The sequence below is a fragment of the Triticum dicoccoides genome, chromosome 7B (assembly GCF_002162155.2).
Source record: "Triticum dicoccoides isolate Atlit2015 ecotype Zavitan chromosome 7B, WEW_v2.0, whole genome shotgun sequence".
Classification (NCBI taxonomy): Eukaryota; Viridiplantae; Streptophyta; class Magnoliopsida; order Poales; family Poaceae; genus Triticum; species Triticum dicoccoides.
Window position 1 is genome coordinate 585211572 of NC_041393.1, and position 7844 is coordinate 585219415.

General features: G+C 52.3%; 1 pseudogene; it reads right to left on the bottom strand.

The window, feature by feature from the left end:
- Positions 1–237: 237 nt before the first annotated feature.
- Positions 238–7844, bottom strand: part of LOC119339150 — a 10184-nt pseudogene continuing 2577 nt past the window's right edge.

Genomic DNA, 7844 nt, shown 5'->3' on the forward strand with positions numbered 1-7844 from the left:
GGATTTTCATTGCTTTATATAGGTAGACACCAACACCCAACACGTCAGATGACCAAATCGAACACGACACCACCCAGAGTACAACTCGCTGGTTTAAGTCGACTTCTATCTCGTAACGATTAACATAACTCAATGACTCATCTTAAAGATCGACGATCCCCTTACAAACTCAAACACCACAACAAAATTCATGCATTTATAGGTAATGTAACTTACTCTCTTGGATTCTCGCCGTCCCTAATAATCCTTGCCAAATGAGAAAACTCTAGCCTTCGCGTACACCTTCCCCGGTCGGCAGAAGTAGCCCTGCTCCGGCGCGCAGTGCAAGTCCTCGGAGCAGACGCAGAGTCCTTCGATGGCACAATGCTCCTTGATGATATTGGGACTCCCATTGATGCGGAGCACCTGGTTGCTCCACTCGCTGGAGAAGAGTCTGTCAGGGTCGTACCTATCCTTCATCATTAAGAACTCGTGGGCTTATGGGTACTTTGAGATGGCATCGTCGAAAGCGATGTTGCGGTTCTTGCCCCAGTGCGGCAGGGCATCGTACTTGTGCAGCGCCATCTGCTCGAACTCGTCCACCACGTCGGCGGGCACACGGGGCATGTCGTCGGCATGGCTACGGTAGTAGATGATGTCGATGGCGATCGAGTCCTCGGCCTTGCCGAGGTAGTCGGATGATGCCTTGATATAGTGGAAGGCACAACTATCCTAGGGTCGACGCTCGCAAAAAACATGGTAGGGTTGAGATCCCGGAGGCGCTGCATGTCAACTTTGAACACCGACACCTTGGAGAGAGCGACGCTGAAGCCGGAGTTGTTGGTGAAAGAACCTGGGATGCGTGGGTCCCAGGCGCAAGCGGAGCGGAGGCCGTCCTCTGGACTATCGACACATGTGTCGGACGCCTGGATGCGGTGCTGGTACCCCACCACCGGATACCCCGTGAAGGAGACGCCATCATTGGTGAAGCCGTAGGCCAGCCGCTCCAACTTGTCCGCCTGCAGCTGCGCCGCCGTGCACCGGGCGGTGCCGGTGCTGTTCTCCTGCAGCTGCTCCTCCGTGACTCTTGCAGCGATGATCGCCTGGGTGGGATTGGGGCGAAAAAGGAGCATGTCGTTGAGGCCATCGCCTGGTGTGGAGGCGTCGACGCGGTCGTCCTGGCGGTAGACGACCTTGCCCTGCTGAGGCAGCCATATCATATCGGTGAACTCATGGAGGCGGCTGAGGGAGTCGTGGATAAGGGTGTATCTGGACAGCCGAACTATATACTTTGGCCGGACTGTTGGACTATGAAGATACAAGACAGAAGACTTTGTCCCGTGTCCGGATGGGACTCTCCTTAGCGTGGAAGGCAAGCTTGGCGATTCGGATATAGATCTCCTCCTCTATAAACCAACTCTGTGTAACCCTAGAACCCTCCGGTGTCTATATAAACCGGAGGGTTTAGTGCGTAGGACAACAACAATCATACCATAGGCTAGCTTCTAGGGTTTAGCCTCTCTGATCTCGTAATAGATCAACTCTTGTAATACTCATATCATCAAGATCAATCAAGCAGGAAGTAGGGTATTACCTCCATCGAGAGGGCCCGAACCTGGGTAAACATTGTGTCCCCAATCTCCTGTTACCATTAGCCTTAGACGCACAGTTCGGGACCCCCTACCCGAGATCCGCCGGTTTGGACACCGACATTGGTGCTTTCATTGAGAGTTCCTCCGTGTCCTTGCTGTAAGGCTCGATGGCTTCTCCAACCTTCAACAACTCCGTCTAGGGTGAGACTTTTCTCCCCAGACAGATTTTTGTGTTCGGCGGCTTCGCACTACGGGCCAACTCGCTTGGCCATCTGGAGCAGATCGATAGCTACGCCCCTGGCCGTCAGGTCAGGTTCGGGAACCTAAACTACAATGCCGATATCCACGGAGATTTGATCTTCGTCGGATTCGAGCCCATGTCAGGAGCGCCGAACGATCGCCACAAACATGACTTAGATCTATCGTCGGACGGTATTCAGAATATTGCACCTGCTACTGCTCCAGACTTCGGTCCAGAGCAAATTGTGCCTCCCGAGGACGGGTGGATGGACTCCGCCCCAGAAGCCGCACACCCATCGGTGTTAGGCCCAAACGCAGACTCCTCTCCCGGGGAAATATGTATCTCCGGGCCCCCGGACCTGTGTCCAGGCGTGGGCTCCGAACCGCGTGCATCCGGACCCACCGAGTCCGATTGGGCTCCAATAATGGAATTCACCGCCGCCGATATCTTCTAGCACTCCCCCTTCGGTGATGTGCTAAATTCATTAAAATCTCTCTCTTTATCAGGAGACTCTTGGCCGGACTGTGTCCGGCCCGTGTGGGATATGGAGGATGAAGAAAATCGCGACCCACCCACCACCTACTTTATAGCCACTGTCGATGACCTCACATACATGCTTGACGTTGACTCCGACAACATTGATGGTATGGACGTGGATGTAGGGGAAGACCTGGAACCACCGCCCACAGGGCGCTGGACTGCCACTTCATCATACGATGTCTACATGGTGGATAGGCCTAAAGAAGACAATGGTGACAAAAAGGACACAATGGAGGATAAACCCCCCGGACAAAAGCAAAAACAACGGCGCAGGCGCCGCTCTAAGTCCAGTCACAGTAAAAATAGCGATAACAACACAAAACAGGATGACACTCCGGTTGACTCCGAAGGCAACAACGACCACAGGGACCCAGCGATGGAGCAGGACAAGCCAGGTCACGCCGAACACAGCCCGGAGCATACGCTCGATCACAGCGATCCAGAAGGCCGAACTCATCACACTACCTCCAAAGAGGAGGACAGTCCGGTTGACGATGCATTCATCATCCCGGAAAAGCATCTGGAACAAGATAATCTCCGCAGAAAGCTCCTGGCTACGGCGAGGATCTTGAAGAAGCAGAAGCAAAGGCTTAAAACCACGCCAGGATACGCTCAACCGAAGATGGAATAAGATGCTGGACACCGAAGGAAAATGTGGCGATGATCGCCACACGAAGAGCTACCCAAAGCGCAAACTGCTACCCGCATTCGATAACGAAGCCGCAGCGCCCATTCCGCCAAAAAACAATACGGCCACTGGGCCAAACCAACCACCTCATGGCCGCGGTAGAGCAGCCACTGATACCGCACACAATTTACGAGAGCTCCTGGACAAAAAGGCCAGTGCGGCCAAATCCATCTATGGGTCCAAAGGACGTGCTCCGACGCGGGATTATGGTCACCACAATGATCATACTGATCAAATACCAGTCTGGAATCAACACCGGGAGCAACAACAGCTGACAGCATGCTGTGACACGGCTAGATACAGAGGGGCTGCGCACCCCATGTGCTTCACCGATGAGGTGCTGGATCATGAATTTCCACAGGGATTCAAACCCGTGAATATAGAGTCGTACAACGGAATGACGGACCCTGGGGTCTGGATCAAAGATTTTATCCTTCACATACACATGGCTCGTGGGGATGACCTCCACGCCATCAAATACCTCCCCCTCAAGTTAAAAGGATCAGCTCGTCATTGGCTGAAAAGCCTCCCCGAAAACTCAATTGGAAGTTGGGAGGAACTTGAGGACGCTTTTAGGGCCAACTTTCAAGGAACCTATGTCCGGCCTCTGGACGCGGACGATTTAAGTCACATAATACAGCAGCCCGGAGAGTCAGCCTGCAAGCTTTGGAACAAATTCCTCACTAAGAAGAATCAAATTGTCGACTGTCCGGATGCCGAAGCCTTAGCGGCCTTCAAACACAGTATCCGAGACAAGTGGCTTGCCAGACACCTCGGCCAAGAAAAACCGAGAATGATGGCAGCCTTAACAAGCCTCATGGCCCGATTTTGTGCGGGCGAGGACAGCTGGTTGGCCCGTAGAGGCACCAGCAATCCGGGTACATCCAAAATTCGAGACGGCAACGGGAAGCCACGGCGCACTAAGCACAAGCGTCGGAGCGGCGATAGTCCGGACAACACGGCGGTCAACGCCGGATTCAGGGGCCCTCAACCCATACAAGGAAAGAAGCCATTCAAAGGCAGTAAAGAGGGGCCATCTGGCCTGAACAAAGTCCTGGACAGATTGTGCCAAATCCATGGCACCTCTGAAAAACCTGCAAATCATACCCACAGAGAATGTTGGGTCTTCAAGCAGGCTGGCAAATTAAATGTCGAACACAAGGGAAGCCAAACACCAAGCGAAGACGAGTGCGAACCTCGCCAGCCGAACACCAGGGGCCAGAAAAAATTCCCACGGGAAGTCAAAACGGTAAACATGGTACATGTAACTCACGCAGAGTTCGTAGCCCCCAATTCAATCCCTGGGTGACTTGCTCGATCACTTTTGATCACAGGGACTACCAGGCCAGTATCCGGCACGGACGATCGGCTGCATTGGTGCTAGACCCGATAATTGATGGATACCACCTTACTCGCGTCCTAATGGACGGCGACAGCAGTCTTAATCTGATATATCAAGACACCATCCGCAAGATGGGGGTAGACCCATCCAGAATAAGTCAAAATAATGCCACCTTCAATGGAGTGATTCCAGGCGTGGTAGCCCACTGCCGGGGCTCCCTCGTATTAGACATGACATTCGGTTCTCCCGACAACTTCAGAAGCGAGAACCTACTCTTCAACATCGCCCCTTTTGGCAGCGATTATCATGCATTGCTTGGAAGAACGGCCTTCGCTTGCTTTAACGCAATACCGAACTACGCCTGCCTTAAACTCAAGATGCCCGGTCCACGCGGCGTCATCACGATTAGCGGAAATACAGAGCAGTACGCGACAGTTGCCGCTGCCAGACTCTAGGCGGCCTCTCCCACCGGAACACATGACCGGTAGTCAAGACCACGGACACGGTTAGACGAGTCCAGTACACCATTTTTCACAATGGCTCGGATAAACCTGAGCTAGGTGCTATACATGTGTCCCCATAAATAATACGAGGGGCTGCAAACATGTAACAAAAGCCCATAATTCGGCTTGCCTCATTAATAGGCCAGATCTCGAACATTCCTCGAGCATAACTAACTTTTCGAACGCTTTTTTTCCTGTTCCTACAGACACTACCAGTGCGACACCTTTCCAGGATACGGCACAACGGAGACACATGCACAGACATGCAGTAGGGCCCCGCCCACAGGTTTCTCTTTAGATTAAGCCCCTGCGTAAACCTTCTTTACTGTCTCTTGTTGCTCGACATCCCATGGGTATTTCATAAACCTATAAGGGATACTGGCGTTATAGGCTTTTTGCCACGACAGATCAATGCACGTTCCTGGAATCACAGGGTCAAGGGCGTTATTCAGCCCAGTATATGTTATAAAGTCCGAATACCTTCAGGAGTGTTCGGCGTCACGAGTTTGGCCTTATATGCATCAGCTCCGAATCATGTCTTTGGTCAAATGTTGGGTTAGCCCGGCTCCTGGGTTTGCTGCCTTACGTTCCGTTCTATCGGCTAAGGCGGCCAAAGGAGAACTACTGCGATTGTGCCCTGGTTATTCCGGATGAGCACCTCAGTAGAGAAAGCCGAAAACTGACTGTCATGATACAGCGACAGACTGGTCAACCACTCGAGGACTCATCGGAATCTATAGGATTCCCCGCATTAACGAAGGATCGCTCTACCGGTCAAGTACGCACACTGTATCCGGACGCTCGCGGAAGTACCAGGTGCTACATAGTAGCGCCACCTTTCAAACTCCTATGGCTAAGTGAAAAGTCTTATAGCTATATAGTCCGGTTGCCTGGTTCGACGTGCGATCACCTCCTTAACGGACCAAGACGTTGGATCAAGTGTGTTCACGCATATTTTCTTGAACACCCCCGCATTATGTGCGTGGGGGCCGAAGCCAACGACTGCTAACTTTCACGTTATATGCATACATAAACAGCCGCACATGAGACATTATAATACTTTGAGGCAAAAAGTATAAAAAACAGCCTCTATAATCAAACACATAATTGTTTACACTTAATAGAATCGTCACTCAAACATGACATTCTTTGAGCACTGTGCCTCTATCCTACGGGCACCTTCTATGACCTGCTCAAAATAGTGCTCGGCTGGGTCTTGGCTTCCTGCCGGACCCTGGGTTGCAACGCTGGTGGCCTCCATATCCGCCCAGTATGTTTTCACACGGGCAAGAGCCATCCGCGCATCCTCTATGCATGCCGATCTCTTCACGGCATCGGTCTACGCTCTGGCGCCAAATAATTGTTGCACCAAACCAAAGTAACTGTCCGGCTCCGGACCCTTCGGCCACAGATGGTCTATCATAGACCTCATTGCAAGGCCAGACAACCTATGGAGCTCGACTATAGCGGCCATATTCTCACTCAAGGGTAAGGAGCGTGCTGGGGCATTAAACTGCGACCAGAACAATCTTTCTATTTTATTATCTTCATGGTCCTTGAACAACTTGGTTGCATCAGCCGCACTCTTTGCCAAGTCTGCATACTCATCTGCAGCACTCCATAGCTTATCCAATGGAGCATACTTTGGATCTAAAAACTTCATCCACAACAAATAAGGATTTCCAGCCACGATTTCCCCGGCTTGTCGAAGTTCCTCCCGCGCGTCTCTAATCTGAGAGCGCGTCTCTTTAGCCTAGTCCAACGTCTTCTTCAGGTCAGCCGCCTTCGCCTGATTCTCTTTCTCGAGAAGCTCATACCGGCCGACGGCGTCCCTCGGCTCCACAGCCATCTCGGCTATCTTTTCTTCGCTTGGGAGATGAGCGGCCTGTTCGGCTTTCAATTCTTCGGCTGTCTTTAGAGCAGCCGCATTGCTAACCCGGGCTTGTTCCTTGGCTAGGGCAAGATCCGCCCTTAGGGCCTCAACGGCAGTAGCTTCGCCTGCAAATACATCACATCACATTAACATTACAACCTTCTTGCAATTTCCCAAAATAGATGTGGATATAGGGAAGCATACTCTACGAATCCTCGAATCGCTTGTTGACAAGCGTGACGTCGGCCTCCACCACGTCAATCTGCCGCCTCAATTCGGCGCATTCAGCGGCCTGGTCTATTGCCGAACCCTTAGCAACCTGCACATCAATACAAGTGCGATCATTATCGGGGAGTGTGATCCTCCGTTTGCCGCCATGGGCTGGCATCCACAGTCTCAGTGGCTACTATCTATACAGAGCACATGTATCACGTGCGGTACAACTAAAAGCTGTGTATTTTTGTGGCTTACCTCAAAGCCTTTGAGCAGGCTCCTGAAAGCTTCGTTTAAACCGCTTGTGGCGGAGGAGATTTTCTCCAACATCGTACCCATTAGTGTACAATGATCCCCCAAGAGAGTATCTGACTCCAGGAGGCTCGTCAACATGTTCGTTCGGACACCAGACTCTCCCGGACCCTTTTCATTGTCCGCCATGGGAGCTGAACGCGCTGGGCTCGGGGCGGCCGAAGTGTTAGCTTCCGGCCCCATTGGATCTGGACTCCTCTGTGACGATACCTCAGGGTCGCCCGCTTCACGGGGCGGAGAGGCAGGTGGGATTTCACTCTCCATCATCGCCGGAAGAAGATCCCCCGAGGATGAGCCCTGTTGAGATGAACTGCTGACCGGACTACAAAAAACAGGCCCTGATTATTACTCTCAGAGGAAAAAGCAATAAGTTCCTTGTTTAATTAAACTTACAGCTCGGTGGAGGGCTGGCCTGTCTGCGGGCACTGTGCGGTGAGGACGCCCTTCGGGGCAGGCCCTTTGGTGAAGTTCTCTTCCCTTGTTTAGGCGCCCCCGTCTCCAAATCTTCGGAGGTGGCCCTCTTCTTTCCGTGAGGGGAGGAAACCTCAGATTCGCCCCCTC